This window comes from Jaculus jaculus, unplaced genomic scaffold (assembly GCF_020740685.1).
Source record: "Jaculus jaculus isolate mJacJac1 unplaced genomic scaffold, mJacJac1.mat.Y.cur mat_scaffold_44_1_1196519_arrow_ctg1, whole genome shotgun sequence".
NCBI lineage: Eukaryota > Metazoa > Chordata > Mammalia > Rodentia > Dipodidae > Jaculus > Jaculus jaculus.
In genome coordinates, this window is record NW_025423497.1 from 1,019,563 (window position 1) to 1,040,016 (window position 20,454).

A 20,454-nucleotide genomic window follows, 5' to 3' on the forward strand; every position below is an offset into this window, starting at 1 on the left:
ACTGAGAGTACCATTGCTGCCAGACTGTGTGGCTTTGGCCTTTAGTAGCTGATTTTCCAGAGGAATGTGGAATGACTTGAAACCTTGGCATAAGAGATGCCTTGAAATGCAATAGATACAACTTGATGGAATATTCTGGTAAGAGTTGAAATACATGAATGCAGTAAGAACTAAGGACTGTTAGGTGTGGCTTGAACAGTGAGAAAAAGCTTTGCCTGGACTGGCCTAGACACAGTTTGTATGAGAGGCTTGCTGTTATACCCATGTCCTAATAACTTGAGCAGGGTTGGTTTACACAGGAATGGACTTCTATGAGCAGAAGGATATGGCATGTAAATATGAAATCTTTAGGCTGAAACTTCTGCCTGTTCAGCTGCAATTATATGAGAGATTACAATCTTTGAAATTGGATTAGCTGACTGCATTGACAAACAAGAAGAATGTAGTCTTGAAGGGACCTGAATGCTCAAGGATTGCCCTGTTCTTCAAAATCTGCTTTATCATCCCCCGATTAACAAACTGGCTCCTCACCTGGTATTGTGGAGTATGAGAAATGTCCAGTCAAAGAACCATTGCTTACCCACAGACACTATGTACACTATTGCACAAGGGTATACTTCTGCAGGGTCTCCTGATTAGTCATGCTTTTGGTGACCATTGTCCTCCAGCAGCTCCATAGGGCTTTCCAGTACTGTGAGGACTAGCCAGGAGGAAGGCAGTTTTCCTTTTCCTAGCAGGGTATTCCAATGTTCTGTGACCACAGCCTGTGGTACCTTCAGCAGCTGGGTCTTACATTTTAGCTCTGGTAGGCAATCAAGTGCTTTGGCAATGGTCTACCTTGTTTTGTGGACTTCATGGGTCTCTCTAGCCAACAGCTCTGTGGAGGGGACAACCATATTCTTGTCCTCGGATTCACTGGCCAAGTCCATGTTTTTCAGGTTAAGATTTTTCTACCTTTTGTCCAGAGTGGCTCCCCTCAATCTTTATAGATGGTTATACGTTATATAATGCTAACCTCTTTCTAAGGAACTGATTCTTTGGTGTATTTCCCTCCCTACCCTTTCTATCCCCTACCCCTCCAAGTCCTCCCATTTCTGATAATCTCCCTCCCCCAACCTGCCAATCCTCTCTTCTCTCCCTATTTCTTCTCTCTTCTGGTCTCATCCTAGTTTAATGCCCACATTCCTGGTGCTTGCTTCCATTTCAACACATCTCCACATGATCCCCATTAGGAACCACAGATGAAAGAGCATATGAATTATTTGTCTTTTTGTGTCTGTGTGACCTTCCTTGAATGATTTATTTACAACTCCATCCAAATTCTTAAGTTTTTACTATCTCCTTTTTCTTTACCACAGAATAGAATTCCATTGTGCACATCTTTTATAATTTTATTTTTATTTATTTGAGACACAGAGAGAGAGAGGGGGGGGGAGGGACAGAGGGCGCAAGCGCAAGTAGGTGTACCAGGGCCTCCAGCCAGTGCAAACAAAATCTAGATGCACCATCTTGTGCATCTGGCTGTATGCACACCCTTGGTAATCAAATCTTTGTCCTTGGGCTTTGCAAGCAAGCACATTGTCCTCTGAACTCTCTCTTCAGCCCAGTTTTTGTTTTTATTTTGAAGGGCTCACCAGGGATTCTAGCTGCGGCCAACAAAGTCTGAATGAAGTCAGAAGCACGCACCACTTTGTACATCTGGCTTTACATGGGTACTGAGGAACTGAACTTGGTTTCTTAGGCTTTGAAGGCAAGCACATTAACCACTGAGTATTCTCTCCACCACCACTTCCCGGTTTGTCTTCAAGTTTCTAGCTCATGACACAACCATGCCCAGGGCATATGGACAAGGCAGAAACATATATGGTCTTTTTTGGAGAAATTCTTTTCTTTTAAATTTTATTTAAGATAACTGAGAGAGAGCACACAAGAGAGAGAGAGAGAGAATGAGAAAGAGAGAGAGGATTGGCATGCCTGGGCCTTAGCCACCACAATCAAATGTCAGATGCTTATACCACCTAGTGGCCATGTGCAACCTGGCATATATGAAAACAGGCCAGACAGATGCCTCAGCAGTTAAAAGGTACTAGCTTGCACAGCCTGTCAGTCCAGGTTTCAATTCTTAGTACCCACATAAAGCCAGGCACATAAAGTGGTGCATGTGTCTGGGGTTCATTTTCAGTGGCTGGAGGACTTGGCATGCCTCCTCTCTCTCTCTCTCTCTGTCAAATGAATAAGTTAAAAAAGAACATTAACCAGGCATGGTAGCACATGCACTTAATCCCAGAACTTGTGAGGCAGAGGAGGGAGGATTGCCTAGAGTCAAGGCCATCCTGAATTTAAATAGTGAATTTCAGGTCAGCCTGGGCTAGAGTGAGACTCTACCTCAAACAACAACAACAACAAATAGAAAAGCATTTGATTACAAACTAAGATAAAACATACTCAAGTAGTGAAATAATTGATTAAACACATGACTAATGGAGTATTTCATCTTATAGTAATTTCTTTACCTTTTTGTAAAGTAGGCTCTCACTCTAGCCCAGGCTCACTTGTAATTATGTTGTCTCAGGCTGGCCTCAAACTCATGGCCACAATCCTCTGACTTCTGCCTTCCAAGTGTTGGGATTAAGGATGTGCATCACCATGCCTGGCCTATCTTCAACTCTTGTATTGGCAGTGTACTAAAGGTTCTCGTAACCTGTGTTAAAGCAACACTTTGATAAGGGTTTTTGCATATTTATGGTCTTGGTGAGTTATTCTAGAAGTTATTTTACTGCAAAGATGGCTTGAGGATTACAAAATAGATGGCATGGAAATATTCCTTTCAAGGTTTTTGTATTCACTCATAAATCCATGGGGGAAAGGACAAGGGCATTAAGAATTGAGTGTTGTATGCCACAGGACTTACTCATGGGTGGAAAGTTCTGATAATAAAGATAATTTTGTGGGAGTAGGGGAAGGGAGCAATTGTAACATTGACATTCTTTTTATTGAACTTAGTTCTGACTAATTTATATGTTTATTATTTATTTGAGGAGAGAAATAGGTAGAGAAAGAGAATGTGTGGGAGTGAGTGAGCACTAGGGCCACCAGCCACTGCAAGTGAACTTCAGAAGCACGCAGCCACCTTGTGAATGGGGCTTTACGTGGGGATTGGGGAATTGAACCTTGGTCTTTTGGCTTTTAAACTCTTAGCCTCTGAGCCATATCTCAAGCCCTGATTTTTTTTTCTTTTTAAATTTGATTTATTAGTTTTCTTTTCATCAAATACAGGCATTTTGGTACCATTGTTTAGGCTCATCTATGATCTACCCCCTCCCATTGGACCCTCCTTGTTGATGTAAATGGGTCGTGCATTGTGGAGTTAGCCCCCAGTTATTGGTATGATAAATGTCTCTGCAAATCATGACCCAACATGTGACTCTGACATTCTTTCCGCCCCCTCTTCCGCAAAATTTCCCTGAGCCACGTTGGGTTCATTTTTGGTCTGCTTCAGTGCTGAGGTGTTGGGGGCCTCTGAGGCTCTGGCTCTCTGATTTGGTAGGAGTTGATTTTTCTCTGCGTTGGTCTCCTTCCCCTTTGTGCTAGTATCCAAGTGCAACAGTGGCACACAGCCATGGTGAGGAACCATTTACTCTTGATTTGGCTATCTGATCCACTCAGTGGTACTAGACCCATAGCTGGAGCTGGGAAACAAGTCAGAACCATACCCAAACACAAGCCCACTCTACAATATCAACTTATCATCAATCATGGGGTACAAGAGGGCCTACACCTAACAAACTGTCTATCAAAAAAGTAAGTGTTATTTCAATTTTCTGGGTGCTAACTTACTCTCCATTGGAGAATCTGCTTCTCTTTCTCAGATAGATGCAGATCCTATGGAGAGAGCTGCCCCAACATACCTCAAAAGGGGCCCAACTTAAACTAAGGACAAATGGTGAAACAAGCAACGGTGATTTTTTTGGTTTTTTTTTTTTTGTTTGTTTTGTTTTGTTTTTTGAGGAGATGTCACTATGTCCCAGGCTGACCTGAAACTCACTCTGAAGCCCAGGCTGGGCTGAAACTCATGACCATCCTCTTACTTCACTCTCCCCAGTGTTGGGATAATAGACATGAGTTACCCCACCTGACATCCATGACATTTTTTTAGTTGACTGAAAACAAAAGTCCATCTATCTTACATTTTGTTTATTATGCTTTAAGTTAAAGGTTGTTTAATATCAATGGAAGGTCATAGCTGTGCTGAACAAGTTTTCCCCTTAGGTCTGTTAAAATCCCACAAGGCTGGATGGAGAGATGGTTGAGTGGTTAAGGCACTTAACTGCAAACCTAAAGACCCTGGTGGGATTTCCCGGGACCCATGTAAAGCCAGATGAACAAGGCGGAGCATGTGACTGGAGTTTGCTTGTAGTAAGTATAGGCCCTGGGAGGCCCATCTTATCTCTCCAATAAATTAATGAATTAAATAATCAAGTAAATTTTTTAAGTGAATAGATAGAAAGGAATCTCTCACTGAAATACTGATCTATGTGGTAGAACCTATGGTGCAGTCAAGTCAGAAAGAAGGGCATAAAAATTCCAGAAGTGAGGGTAGTATCCCACCTCAAACACATCTCAGAAGCTCTTGGAAGTGAGACTTCAACTCCCCTGCTTTGTGAGGTCACTTCCTGCCTCATTGTCTTTTCTCCACTTCCCCCAGGATCTTACTTCCTAGAGCTAGAACTTCTAGATTGGAAGCTCCTTCTTGGAGGGATCCAGGTATGTGTTCTCACAAGGGCAAGCTTACTGATGATGGTTCCTATATATTTTTGTTAAGGAGACATTTATTGTTCACAGGAAATATATATATGCCTAGACTTGAATTTGTGGTGATTGTCCTACATTTGTCTCCAAAATGCAGGGATGGATGGATACACACACACACGCACACACACACACACACACACATTCATGTATATAGCATATGTGTGTATATATACTCTGTTCTCTCTATATATATTATATATATTCACATATGTATGTGAATGTATATCTTATATACAAATATATATATATATATATATATATATAGTTTGAATAGATGGCCCCCAATATATTCAGGTTTTTATTAGTTTGTTGTTTCTATCTGCAGCCACCTGGCAGGAGGCAGTGTCACTGGGTGGATAGTAGGGTCCAGCCCTAAGGTGTGGTACTTGGTTTGAACTTCCAGTGTAAAGATATTCAAAGTGGCTATATGTACCTGCAGATCCTGAAGTGTGCTGTGTGACTATGGGGCTTGTGGCTTCTCTCTCTGTGTTTGGACCTGTGAAAGCAGGCTAGCTTCTGCCATTATGGAACTTCTTCTTGATCTGTAAATTTCAAGAAATATTTAATGTTTTAAACCACTCTTGTGAAGGGGAGGAAGAAGGGAGGGAGGACGGAAGAAAGAAGGTGAGGATGAAAAGATTAAGTCAGTTATTTTCAATTTCTAGTGAAGAATAAAACCTCCTGCTTCCTCACACAAGGGGGCAATATATTGCTAACGGTGACCCAGTTATTTCACACCTAATGAAAACATTGCCTTTTAAGAGTTAATTAGCTGCTAAGCCCCCTGGAAATGTTAATATGGTCTCCACTGCTTTTATTAAAACAATCTATTCTGAGCTCTGAATGGCACAGCTGATGAGAATGAGTTGTGACTGAGTATATATAGTTTCACAGTGCTAGAGTGAGATACAGAATTTTTTTTTAAAGGTTTTTTCGAGATAAGGTTTTACTCTGGTCCAGGCTGACCTGGAATTCACTATGGAGTCTCAGGGTGGCCTCGAACTCGCGGTGATCCTCCTACCTCTGCCTCTCAGTGCTGGGATTAAAGGCGTGTGCCACCACGCCTGGCTGAGATACAGAAATTTTTAAATGACTTTGCAGTCCCACGTTCACTGGACGTAGATATTTGTATAGGAGAGGCATGACCATCCTTCCCCATTCATATGTTTCTAAAATTGATGTTTACCTTGAATCCATAATATATTGAAGTGTCTCCGCTTTATTCATGGTTTAATTATGTTGGTTTTATATACTAGGATGGGGGATGTATCTCCCTAATGTACCACCTTCTATTGATTCCTTATTATCTATGCATAAATTAATTTTGTTGATACTCTGAACATCAAAACTTAATGTCAACCTTTATTAAATAGCAATATCATATATATGCCCCACTTAATGGAAAGGTGGTTTGGACCAGTAAGTTTACAAACCCATTTGTATTAATAACATGGTTTGGGAAAGCAACCACACCCTTCCATTCCCATTTATTAAACTATTTATTTATTTAAGACAGATTGAGTAAGAGGCAGGTAGAATAGGAGCAACAGGGCCTCCTGCTACTGCAAACAAACTCCAGACACATGAGCAACTTTTTGCAACTAGCCTTACAAGGGTTCTGGGGAATCAAATACTGGTACTTGGACTTTGCAGGCAAGCTTCTTAAGTGCCCAGCTATCTCTGCAGTCCCCCATTACCATTTTTATTTACGGTTCTTTTATAATGCCAGGATTCACTGCTTGCTCCAGAGAAATGAATGGTCAGCTGAGCATGAATTATTTATTATTTGAGTCTTTGCAAGGATGTTTGGCAATCCATCCTTTATCCTATTGTATGATTTTTTATATTAAAAAATGTCATTAGGACTTCTGGTTAAGATGGCGGTGTAGGTACCATGCCAAAGCAATCTAAGGGGGAAAAAGACAAAAAAACCTCAGCAAAATACACACTTATACTAAAAAGGGAGGTGTATAGGAAATTGAAGCAGCAGCAGAGAAGTAGAAGAGATCCAGAGCATCCAGAAACTGCACAGGCCTGGACAAGCGGCCCTGGCAGCTCCACCAACTTTGGCAGCGGCGCCACGCCAGAAAGCTGCCAGGCTCAGCTCCAGCTGTAGGAAAAGCCATGTGAAGGGAGCATCCACTAACACCAGAGCTTTCTGCAACTCAGGAAACATGAAGGGATCGCGGCAGTGAGCAATGGAGGAGCAGACCATGAGGTAGAAGAACACATGGAACAGCGAGAGAACTAGAGCAGCTGCGGTTCTCTCCCCTCCCCCACTGCCTGAGCTCAGCTCCAGCGAACAGAGCAGCGGTCCCAGGACCTGGCCCCGCCAACTTGAGCTGACAGCAGGACCCAAGCAGGAGCAGAGTCCGGCAGCAACATCAGCAGCTCTGGCACTGATAACAGCAGCCCCCGCAAGAGTAGATCCAGTAGTGGCAGCAGCAGCAGCAGAGGCATCAGCAGCAGATCTTGCAGCAGCAGCTTCAGTGGCAGCAGTGGCAGTGGACCCAGCAGCAGCAGTTTCAGCATCAGCTTTGGCTCCAGTAGTGGCAGCTACAGCAGCAGCAGCAGGGGCAGCAACAGCGGTGGACCCAACAGCAGCAGCTTCAGCAGCAGCGGCAACAGACCCAGCAGTGGCAGCTTTTGCAGCAGCAGTTCCAGCAGCGGGGGTTCTGATCTGCAGGGCCACACTTGTCAGGCATGGTTTGCCCCACAGGAAAAGCCAGTGCCCAGCTCAAGAAATCAGAACAGCAGCCCAACGATCGAGGCAGTACCTTGACTGAGACCAAAATCATCCAAGCTAACTGGGATTGCACCAGGGAAGGGTCTCACTTGGTCGCAAGCTGACTTGCATCTCTCAGAAATCTTAATCTCTTTGTTGATAGAGGATCTGGTCATTATAATAACTACTCTTGCATACATACTTGGAGCTGTTTTTGATTGAATGTGTACAGTGTTTAGTTAACTTTTAGAATCTACCTGTACTTTATTCCACTCAACCTACTTGAATTCTCCCACAGCAGGGAAACTCAACCCCTAGGGACACCTTTGTAGATACTCTGAGAGTCTTAAGAGCCACACTTAACACCTTAAGCTCCTACCCTGAAAATATATAACATCATATCAATTGATACAGCTAAGAATACCCAGCTAGCTAGAAAATCCGAGCATTAACTTAATCCAACATGCAAAAATATATACATTATAACACAAGAAACTCTAAAAAGCAAGACGATGTAAATCCACCTAAAAGTATTAATGCATCAGAAATGACCTCCAGTGAGAACGAGTTACAGGAAATGCCTGAGAAAGATTTCAAAAGAATGACTGTAAATATGTTCAAAGAGGTCAAAGAACAAATCAAAAGAATCAAAGAGGAAATCAAGGAGGAAATCAAAAGAATCAAAGAAAATGCAAGACACCAATTTAATGAAATAAAGAAGGCAATACAAGACATTAATAAGGAAATAGAAATAATAAAGAAAAACCAGTCAGAATTACTAGCAATGAAGAACACAGTTAATGAAATAAAAAAACTGTGTAGAAAATCTCACCAGTAGGATGGATGAAGGAGAGGACAGAATATCTAAGCTAGAAGGCCAGGTGGCAGATCTAATACAGTCCAACAAACAGAAAGATAAACTTATAGAAAAGTATGAGTGGGAATTTCAAGATATTTGGGACACTATAAAAGATCAAATATAAGAATTCAGGGCATAGTAAAAGGAGAAGAATTCCACTCCAAAGGCATAGTAGGCATCTTCAACAAAATCATAGAAGAAAATTTCCCCTAAATTGGGAAACAGGTGCCAATGCAGATACAGGAAGCCTTTAGAACCCCAGCCAGACAAAACCTGGAAAGAACCTCTCCTCACCATATTATAATCAAACTTCCAAACACACAAACCAAAGAAAAAATATTGAAAGCAGTTAGAGAGAAAAATCAAGTTACCTACAAAAGTAAGCCCATCAGGATTACAGGAGATTATTCAACACAACCTTTAAAAGCCAGAAGGGCCTGGAATGATATATTCCAACTTCTGAAAGATAACAACTGTCAACCAAGGTTACTTTATCCTGCAAAGCTATCCATTCAAATAGACAGAAAAATAAGGACATTGCATGACAAAAGTAGGCTAAAGGAGTATTTGAAGACAAAACCAGCTCTACAGAAAATACTTGATAGAATCCTCCATGCTGAAGAAAAGGAAAAGCACACATATAAGGAACCTAGGAAAAACAAGCAATACTCAAATACTAGTTAACACAAGAGAGCACAGGTAGAACCGGAACCACACACACACACACAAAAAGGCAAACATAAATGCATACCTTTCAATAATATCTCTTAATATCAATGGCCTCAATGCCCCAATGAAAAGACAGGTTTGTAGCCTGGATTAAAAAGCAGGATCCTACAATTTGTTGTCTCCAAGAAACTCACCTTTCTACAAAGGATAGACATTATCTTAGGGTGAAAGGTTGGAAAATGGTGTTCCAAGCCAATGGGCCTAGAAAAAAAGCAGGGGTTGCTATCCTAATATCTAACAAGGTAGACTTTAGTCCAACATTAGTCAAGAAAGATAAGGAAGGTCACTTTATATTGATTAAGGGCACACTCCAACAGGAGAACATTACAATCCTAAACATATATGCACGTAACACAGGGGCTCCCAAATTCATCAAACAAACACTATTAGAAGTAAGGTCACAGATAACACCAAAAAATATCATTAATTTATTTGCAAGCAGAAAGATATAAAGAGAAGAGAGACAGAGAATGGTTATGCCTGGGTCTCAAGCCACCTTGTGCATCTGGCTGTTCATGGGTACTGGAGAATCAAACCCAGGTCATTTTTCATTGCAGGCATGTGCCTTATCCACTGAGAAATCTCTCCAGAACTATTTTATTTTATTTATTCTTTTTTCTTTTATGGAGAGAGCGATACATACAGACAGACAGACAAAGTGTTGGGAGCTGTAGCTGCTCTTTGTCCATAAGAACTGAAGCTGTTTTGGGATCTCTGGGCACAGAGACCTCATCATACGGCCTTGGCAAACAGTCTTCAGAAAGAGAGGCATTTGTGGAGCAGACTTTAGGCATGTAGGCACTGTCTGGAAAGTTTTACTTTCTGTAGATAAGCTTGTGCTTGCCTGAATAAATCTGAGACCTTGATCAGAATAGAGACTTGGTCTCCTTCTTGTGTCTCTTGTCTCCCATCCAGGTTACTTTCCCCTCATGTCCTTGTTTAACTCCTCGCTGGCCAGGGAAGTGGCGCCCAAATGTGGGGCTTGAGGTACAAAATGTGATCTGGATGTCGCTCAAGTGTACGTCATCACACCCATTGGATCACCACCTCATCAGTGAGTGAAGATCCGCATGCAGATCACCGCAGGAGTGCCCGCCTGTGATACAGATCTGGAGAGGTAAGAAAAGCGATGCAATTATGGGACAAGCATTAAGTAAGCATGAATTGTTTGTTGAAGGGCTTAAAACTTCTCTCAAGACACTTGGAATACAGGTTAAGAAAAAAGATTTAGTGAAATTCTTTGTCTTTTTAGAAGATGTCTGTCCCTGGTTCCCCCAGGAAGGAACTATAGATGAGAAGCGGTGGCATCGTGTTGGTGACTGCCTAAAGGACTACTACCATTCTTATGGTCCTGAAAAGGTTCCAGTGCAGGTGTTTTCTTATTGGAATCTCATTAATGACATATTACAGTTCTGCCCCTATCACCCTGATGTTTCAAAAGTAGTTACAGATAATGAGAATTTCCTTAAAAATAAATTCACCAGTAGTCAGACCTCCCTCCCTAAGAATGAAGTCCCAGAGAATCCCTACCCCGCCTGCACTGGCTCTCGCTCCATGCTGTGCTGTGGGCCAAAAACCTGCCCTTTCTCTCAAGGCTCTAATTGCTCCTCTATTATCATTCCTATTCCAGAAAATGCTGATGATCCGCCACCTAATAACCCATCCCCGCCTAGTAGCCCTCTCCCGTAATCTATCGATCCAGTTCTGTCTAACTTACAAACCACCAATCCTAATGAAGACTCCCTTTCCCCCTGAGAAAGAGGCAAATAAAGCTGAGGGAGAAGGTGAATTGCAGGATGAAGCTACTAAATATCATTACCCTGATTGGCCCCCCGAGACACTTTTGGGTATACGGTCACCACCCTATAACGTAGCATCCCCTTCTTCTGCCCCAGCGCTTGATGCTCCCTCTGATCTAGAAGAAATAACTAGACAAGCCATTACTAAACTTTCCTGGGAGACACAGTCTCTTAAGACACTCCTCCAAGCCAAAAAGGGAAAGTCGCAGCTGCTCAAGCAATTACGCGATCTTGTAGAAATACGCTCCCCCTCCGCTCACCCTGTTCAGAAAACTAAAACCAAAAGTAAAGCTCTCCATGCCTTTCCTGTAACTCGCTCCCAAGTTAAACCTATTGAAGGAAAAACTAATGAGGCTGAGCCACAGGATCCAGATAGCCCAGAAGAGGGAGAGGGAGAATCTGAGACAAGGGAACCTGCTGGGTCAGAAAGCACTGAGAATGAGGAAGGGGATGAAACTCTACTCATTAAAGCCGAGAGATATCGCTGTCTTAAGTTTAAACATATAAAAGAGTTTTAAAATGCAGTTAGTTTGTATGGTCCTATTGCTCCTTTCACTCTCTCGCTGTTAGAATCTCTAAGTGAAGACTTACTTACTGTAATGATTGGGTGATGTTAACTAAAGCTACTTTAACTAGGGGTGACTTTCTTCTATGGAAAGCTGATTACACTGAGGGGTGCCAGGATGCTGCCGACCGTAATTTGGCCGCTGGTGGTTCCTCCAAAACCTGGACGCTAGATAAACTTTTGGGCAACTGTCCTTACTATACGAATGAAAAACCAAATTTCCTCCAGGATTACTTACACAAATTCAACATGCAGCTCTTAAAGCCTGGAAGAGCCTTCTCTCTAAAGGGTCAGCTGTCACCTCTCATGCTAAACTGAGAAGGGTCCACAAGAGCTTTGTAGTGATTTTATCGGCCGTCTTACAGAGGCTGTTGAGTGCCTCATGGGAAAGGAGGAAACAGATAATTTGTTAGACATCTTGCCTTTCAGAATGCTAACTCAGCCTGCCAAGCGGCTATATGCCCCCATCACCATGGCAAAAATATTTCTGACTTTATCAAATTCTGTGCTGATGTAGACCCTGCATCCCACAGCATTGGATTAGCCATAGGAGTGGCCCTTAAGATTTTACCCAGGGGGACAAGCTCAAAACTTGTTTTAATTGCAAACATCCAGGTCATTTTTCCAGAAATTGTATGGCCCTTAAGGCTGAGCAGCTGCTCCCATCCTCTCTGTGCCTGGAAAGTTCTTTCTCAAGGTATGGCTAATAATCCTTTATTCAGTAGAGAAAGATAATGAATGAATGAATACACCGAGCCCTCTTTAACATTCGTAGCAAACTTTGTGCATCTGGCTTTATGTCTGTACTGGAAAATAAAACATGGATCATCAAGTTTTTAAATCAGATGCCTTCAAGAACTGAGACACTTCTTCAGAGCAGGTTTGATCCTGTCTTGAGCATGGGAGGGTGGTTTGTGATGAACATGTTGCGTTCATAAAGTCAGTGCATCAATACTACCTCCTGAAGTGAATCTTAGCATATTGTTCTTTTATAGTTCCATGATGCTGGGATGAACATCCAACAGGACACAGTATAGAGGAGGAAGGGGTTGATTTCTTGCTAATAGAGCCCAGGGGAACAGCATCAGTGGTACAAGAACCTGGATTCCTTTCATAGATCCAAGCAGAGAGACATCACCAACAGCCATTACCACAAGCAAGCTTGAACCCCCAGAGCTCAAATGGCTGTACACATACCTAGGAAGGCTTAACTGGATATCTGCCCCCAAACACACCTTAGGGCTGAACTCAGTTCAACCCCAGTGACATGACCCCTGTATCAGGGATCTACAGGCTAGGGGTTCTAGCAGGATGTTTAATAAAATTTCCTGAGTTGGGATGGAGAGATAGCTTAGTACTTAAGGCATTTGCCTGCAAAGACCAAAGACCAGGCTTGATTAACCAGGACACACAGAAAACTAGATGCACAAGGTAAAACATGCATCTGGAGTTTGTTTACAGAGGCCAGAGACTCTGGCATACCCCTTCTCTGCTCCCCCTCTCCATCTACTTGTGTCTCTCTTCTCTCTGTCTCTCTCTGGTTGAAGATAAATAAATAAAAATATCTCAGTCTAAGGAACCAAGCTTTGAAAGTACCACAAACCATTAACTGAATGTCCCCATCCTTTCACATTTGAAATTATAATAATAGCCTGGAGAGATGTCTTTAGTCATTAAGTAACTTGTCTTCAATTCTTAAGGACCCAAGTTCATTTCTCCAGTACCCATGTAAGCCAGATGCACAAGGTGGCATGTGAATCTGGAGTTTGTTTGCCTTGGCTAGAGGCCCTGATGCACCCATTCTCTCTCTCTCTCTCTCTCTGTCTCTCCCTCTCTATCTGCCCCCCTCTCAAATAAATTAAATATTTAAACAAGAATTAAAATCACACATCAAGTGTAGTTCTTATTTATTTTATATTAGAGAAAGAATTAGAGAGAGAATATTAGTGCATGAGGGCCTCAGCCACTACAGTTGAACTCCAGATGAGTACACCACCTAGTGGGCATGTGTGACCTTGTGCTTGTCTCACCTTTTTATCTGGAGAGTTGAAAATGGGTCCTTAAGCTTCACAGGCAATGATCCTCACCAGTAAGCCATCTCTCCATGCCCAGTTCTCTTTTCTAAAGTATTCTATTTATTTATTTGCAAGCAGAGAAAGATAGAAGAGACAGAGAGACAGAGAAAATGTGGATTCTAGGGACTCCAGCCACTGCAAACAAACTCCAGATGCATGCACCACATTCTGCACCTGGCTTATATGGGTCGTAGGGATTCAAACCTGGGTCTTTATGGTTCACAGGCAAGCACCTTAAGTGCTGAGTCATCTCTCAAGCTCTAGTTCTTTTTTTGATTGTTTGGATTGCTCACATATGTGTGTGGTACACAAGCTTGGATGTGTGCTGCACACATCCATGTGGGATATGCATATGAGTGAAGGCTGGAGATTGACATTCTTCTTTAAAATGCTTTATAGACTTTATTTATTTATGACAGGTTGGGGGGGGGAGGTTGATGAGCTGTTCCTGAACTAGACATTGCATGGAGTTCAGCTCCAAACACAGTTCCCAGCTCCGAATGTGACAGCTCCTCTCACAAATCCTATAGGATACAGGATATCAAGTGCATAGTCAGGAGAAGGAAATCAGTACTTATTGATGAGAGAGAGAGAGATGGGGGGGATGAGAATGGGTGAACCATGCCTCTAGCCATTGCAAAGGAAGTACAGGCACATGTGCCACCTTGTTCATCTGGCTTACATGGGTACTGTGAGTCAAACCTTGAACTAGGGTCCTTAGGCTTCTCAGGCAAATGCTTGACTGCTAGGCCATCTCTCTGACATTCTTATTCTTACTGTCAGGGTGTCTTCTGAACCTGGAGCTCATTCTTTCACCTTGACTCACTGGCCTATGAACACCAGGATTCCTTCTTTCCCCAGCACTTGTATGACAGATATGCAACAATGCTCCTAGCATTTCACATTGTTCTTGTATATTCAAACTCAGATCCACATTCCTGTGTAGCCAGGTCTTAACCCACCCTGCCTCTTCCCTGGGCCCCAGTATTGATTTTCAACACAAAGCAAACATTTAAAAATTGCAATTTACATCAGGCATGGTATCAAACATGTTTAATATCAGCACTCCAGAGACATGTAGGAAGATCATTGTGAGTTTGAGGCCAGCTTGAGACAACAGAGTGAATTGCAGGTCAGCCTGTGCTAGAGCCAGATGCTACCTAAAACAAAACAAAACAAAACAAAACTGTATGGACCATGGAAGAACAAAGTCAGGAAATATCTTTGAATTTTTTGTTTTATTTTATTTACTTGAGAGAGAGAGAGAGAGAGAGAGAGAGAGAATAGGCACGCCAGGACCTCCAGCCACTGTAAACGAACACCAGATGCATGCACCACCTTGTGCACCTGCTTTTACCTGGGTCCTGGAGAACTGAACCTGGATCCTTAGGCATTGTGGGCAAGTGCCTTTACCACTAAACAATCTCTCCAGCCCTGATTTTTTAAAAATTATTTGATACATGGTTTCCAGGCTGCCTAAAACTCTCCATCCTCCTCCCTCAGCCTTATGGGTGTTTTGATTACAAGCTTGAGCCTCCATACCCTTGAACTTTCTGTATAGGGTTTACAAACTGAAATGAGAGATCTAAAATGCCATTCAGTGATATAATGACTGAGTTTCTTTACAATGTGCTTCTCCGACACAAAATGGCCTGGATATCCATGACCTCACAGTACCTGACACTACCTACACACAAACATCATAATATGAGGAAAAGATGATGACATCAAAGTAAAAAAGAGACTGATTTGGAGAGGGCGGTGTTATGATGGAGAGTGGAGTTTCAAAGGTGCAAGTGAGGGAGGGAGGGAATTACCATAGGATATTGTATACAATTATGGAAATTGAGGCAGTCTGGGAACCATGTTGCAAATAATATTTTAAAAAACTGAGAGTCCTACCCTTCCTGTGGTTCTGACATTCTTTCTGCCATCTCTTCTGCAATGGATCCTGAGCCTTGAAAGATGTGATTGAGATATTTCAGTGCTGAACACTTCTCTGTCACTTCTTAGCATCTGGTGACTTCTGAGTCATCCTAAGGTCAATGTCATTTGGAAAGAGGAGTTCCTCCAACGAAAAGGGAGAGTAACATTAATTTATGGGTATGAACAGTAAGAGAAGTGCTTACTGGACAGTTTCATGAGCATAGTATATGTATATTTACCCAGACACCACCAGATGTTACACCCCTAGGGCTCATGACCACCCCTGTAGTATGTTTTCAGTATCAGGGATGTATTCTCTCCCACGGATTGGGCTTCAAGTCCAATTATATGGCAGTTCATTTCTCCCATAACAGACATACCCCTATTGCACCCTGTGGTGGTTTAATTCAGGTGTCCTCCATAAATTTAGGTACTCTAAATGCTAGGTTCCCAGCTGATGGAGATTGGGGATTAATGCTTCTCAAAGGCAGTGTATTGTCTGGGGTAGGCATATGGGAATTATAGCCAGTTTCCCCTTGCCAGTGTTTGGCATACTCTCCTGTTCCTATTGTCCACCTGATATTGGTCAGGGGGTGATGTCCATCCTCTGCTTATGCCATCATTTTCTCTGCCATCATGTAACATCTCCTTGAGTCTGTAAGCCAAAATAAACTTCTTTTTTCTCCTTAAGATGCTCTTGGATGGGTTATTTCTACCAGCAATGTGAATGTGCCTGCAACAGTAAAGTGGTACCAAGGAGTGAGATTGCTGCTAGACACCCGACTATGTGGCTTTGGCCTTTTGGAGCTGATTTTCAATAGGAATGTGAAGTGATTTGAAACACTGGCCTAAGGGATGCGTTGTAGTGCTGTTAAGTACAGATTGATATGCACAAAGTTAAAGACCTGAATGCAATAAAAACTATGGACAGTAAGGTTTGGCTTATGTTGGTGAGAAAGAGCTTTGTCTGGACTGTTCCAGCAGTTTGTATGAGATACTTGCTGTTGTGCCCATGTCCTGAGAAGTTGTGCAGGGTTGTTTTGTGTAGAAATGGACTGGTGTGAGCAGAAGGATATGGCACAGAAAGAAATATTTAGTCCAAAACTGTTGCCTGTTCAGCTTAAATTGAGAGATTATTACCTTTGAGATTGGGCCAGCTTACCTGCACTTGGGTAACAGGGAGAACATAGACTAATGAAGGAGCCTGAGTGCTCAAGGAGTGTCCTGTTCTTTAAAGTCTGCTTTATTATTTCCTGGGTTAACATATTGGCATTGTGGAGTATGAGAAATTTAGGAAAGAGAGGGTCACTGAGTTTGCAACATGATCATGTGTTTGGGAAATGGCTATGGGCAGTATGAAGCAGGTTTGCTGGATGCCTCCATTGAGACCCCCATGGGGCCATGAGGATGAACTGTGGGTTGCAATGGAGACCCAGTGGAGATGCTGGGATCATGAGATGGCCACCAAGGAGAGCTGCTGGTCCCAGATGAAGTTTTCCAGGACTGTGAGTAGCCTATTTCGAGGAGCTGAATGGGAGCTCCAAAGACTTGTGTTTGGCTATTGGTCTTGGAGACTTGTTGTTAGATACGGAGCTACTGAATTTGATATTTGCCCTCTTTAAATCTTGTATTGTTGAATATTTCTTTGCTATGCCCTATGCCATTTTTTGCAGGGTGATGGTTTATTCTGTGCCATTATGGGTTTGGGGGGTATGTTTTTTGGTGTTATGACTCAGTCAATAGACTTTGGATTATGAGAATGTATGAACACAATTGGAATTGATAAAAAAAAAAAATCTATGGGGACTTTTAAAGGTGGATGGATGCATTGCATTTTAATCATGTATGGTTATCAGTTTATGGGGGTTGGGGTGGGATGTGGTGGTTTGATTCAGGTGCTCCCCTTACATTTAGGTATACTGAATGCTAGTTTCCCAGATGATGGAAAATTGGGAATCAATGCCTCTTGGAGGCTGTATATTGTTGTAGCAGGCTTGTGGGCATTATAGCCACTTTCCCCTTGACAATATGTGGCACACTCTGCTCTTCCTGTTGTCCACCTGATGTTGGGCAGGAGGTGATGTTCACCCACTAGTCATGCCATTATTTTCCCCGCCAGCATGGAACACTACTTAAGTCTGTAAACCAAAATAAATCTCTTTTTTTCCAACAATGTCCTCTTGGCTTAGCGATTTCTGCCAGCGGTGTGGACCTGACTGCAACACACCCATTATCTCATTTGGCCTGGGTGGCCAAATGTAAGGCTTTCAGTGCCTACTGGTGATTATCTCCACTGGTGATTTCTCTCTGTCATTGAACTGCATACAATGTAGATTTTTCCAGCTTTCTGTCATCTGGTCTACGTGAAGGAGGTTTTCATCTCAGTTCCAACACGATTTCTCAGTTACCTTGCAGCCCAACTATGTGGAGTATTCAGCAGTAGGGTCTTACCATCTATTCCTGGTAGGAAATCAAGAACCTCTGCAGTAGCTGTAATGTTTGGGGAGTATCAGTGAGCTCCCTGACCAACAACCCGCTGGCAAATATCCCAACCCTGACAATGAAAATTAAGAAAAGTTTCTAGTAACAGTCTATAGCTTCTGAGTGTTCCATTGTCTGAAAAATGTAGATTTCTTTATGACTTACTTATATCCTCTTAGATTTTAATTAGCCCTGCCACCACCTTTCCTTTACTCAATCTCTTCCCCTGACTTCACTTGGGCCTTTTCACCACATTGATCTGTTATGCTACTTACATATATACACTACCATCCTATTTAGTCTCCTCTCCCTTCCTATTCCATATATATATCATTTATAGCTTACTGGTCTCTACTACTGAGTTTTGTTCCTACTCACATAGAAGTCCAATCATTTGTAGCTAGGATCCACATATGTCTGGAGTTTGTTTGCAGTGGCTAGAGTCCCTGGCATATCTATTCTCTCTGTCTACCTGCCTGTTTCTTTCTCATAAGTAAATAAAATATAAGCAGGTGTGGTGACACATTCCTTTCATCCCAGTACTCAGGAGGCAGAGGTAGGAGGATTATGGCTGTGAGTTCAAGGCCACCTGAGACTACCAAGTCAATTCCAGGTCAGCCTGGGATAGTAGTGGTTATAATTCATTTTCCTTTCACTCATTCTTAGAGTAGTGATTTCCCGGTACAGTTCCAACTGAGTGCTTTCAACAGCTTGCATGGCTAGGGACATGCACGGAGCTATAAATGAGTCTTAAGCAGCTAAGACAAGAGAGGAGATCTTGGCGAAGAAGAGTTGGTGCCTGTGGGCAAAATTGTTTTATGTCATGTTCCTCACCTGGACAGTTACCATCTTGCCTTGATTTTCTTTTTAAAACATTTATGTATTTAAGAGAGAGAGAGACAGATAAAGAGTCAGAGAGAAATAAAATGGGTGTGCCAGGACCTCCAGCCACTGCAAACAAACTCCAGATACATACATCCTCTTGTGCATCTGGCTTACATGGGTCTTAGGAATCGAACCAGGGTCTGTAGCCTTCACAGGCAAACTTGTTAACTGAAAAGCCATTTCCCCAGCCCATGCCTTGACTTTTAATGCAGGCTACACCATTCCCACTTGTCCTCCACTCCTAGCCTCCCTCCATCCTCAACTCTCTTCCTTTCTAAGTCTCTTGTGATTCTCCTCCATGTGTCTCTTGTGACTCTGCTTCATGTCTCTCTCTCGTGACTCTGCTTGATGTCGAACTCTCTCGTGACTCTCCTCCATTTCTAACTCTCTCACGACTCTCCTCCATGTCTTATTCTTTCGTAATCCTCTCCTTTCCCTAATCCTCTACATCCCTAGCCCTCCTCCATCCCTAAACCTTCCCCATCCCTAACTGCTCCATCCTTAATCCTGCCCCATTCCTAACCCTCCTCCATCTCTATCTCCTCTCCTGCTTGTACATGGTAGGAACTCCTGAACTTCTAGATCATCCAAAGTCATCCACCCACTTCAAAGTCATGGGCATATCTACATGTGCAAAGCCTTTTTGATAGGAAAAGTAGAGAAAAAAATCCCAGTTCTGAGAAGCCACGCATGGAACAGTGTAGGGCAATTTGTCTGCCTTTGAATGCAAGGGTCTTTTGGTTCTGTGTTACAGAAGGTGCTTGTCTGAAGACTTGGACCTTACTGTACACTGTCACAAGGATCCTGATTTCTTTATTTTCCTCCCATGCCCTTTCTCCATCTTTCATTTTAAATATTTTATTTATTTATATGAGAGAGAGAGAGAGAGGAGAGAGGGAGAATAGGTGCACCATGGCCTCCAGCCACTGTAACTGAACTGTAGATGCATGAGCCACCTTGTGCAACTGGCTTCATGTGGGTACTGGGGAATCAAACCTAGGTCCTTTGACTTTGATGGCAAGTGCCTTAACCACTAAGCCATGTCTCCAGTCCCCTCTTTTCTTTTAAAGAAATGACACTTGCATCACAACAGCCTTTCTTGCTCCCTTGATGTCTGTCTGTCTGTCCTCAGTGAAGCTCTTCTGTCCCTGAGAGTTGCAAGACATTGAGCCAGGATGGTTGTGGTGTGTCTGAACTAGGAATGGGGTCTTAGATGGTGTATCCCCTAAAACTCATGTGTAGCCAGTTTCCACACACACACTCTAGACAGCATCTTCACCGTCTACAGTACTGCCCATGCCTCTTGGCCAACTTTTCTTCCTGCCCTTGCATTCTTTTCTTTATTATTTTATTAACACTTTTTTTAAATTTTTTTATTTATTTATTTGAGAGCGACACAGAGAGAAAGACAGATAGAGGGAGAGAGAGAGAATGGACGCGCCAGGGCTTCCAGCCACTGCAAACGAACTCCAGACGCATGCGCCCCCTTGTGCATCTGGCTAACGTGGAACCTGGGGAACCGAGCCTTGAACTGGGGTCCTTAGGCTTCACAGGGCAGTGCTTAACCGCTAAGCCATCTCTCCAGCCCTTCTCTATTA

At 42.7% G+C, this 20,454-nt stretch overlaps 1 long non-coding RNA gene across 1 annotated transcript; it reads left to right on the forward strand.

Annotated features, from left to right (window-relative positions):
- Positions 1–4,014: 4,014 nt before the first annotated feature.
- On the forward strand, positions 4,015–12,020 carry LOC123457408. Its single transcript, XR_006635012.1, has 3 exons — positions 4,015–4,416; positions 4,706–4,764; positions 10,041–12,020. It is a non-coding gene; the product is annotated as an uncharacterized LOC123457408 (long non-coding RNA).
- Positions 12,021–20,454: the final 8,434 nt, after the last annotated feature.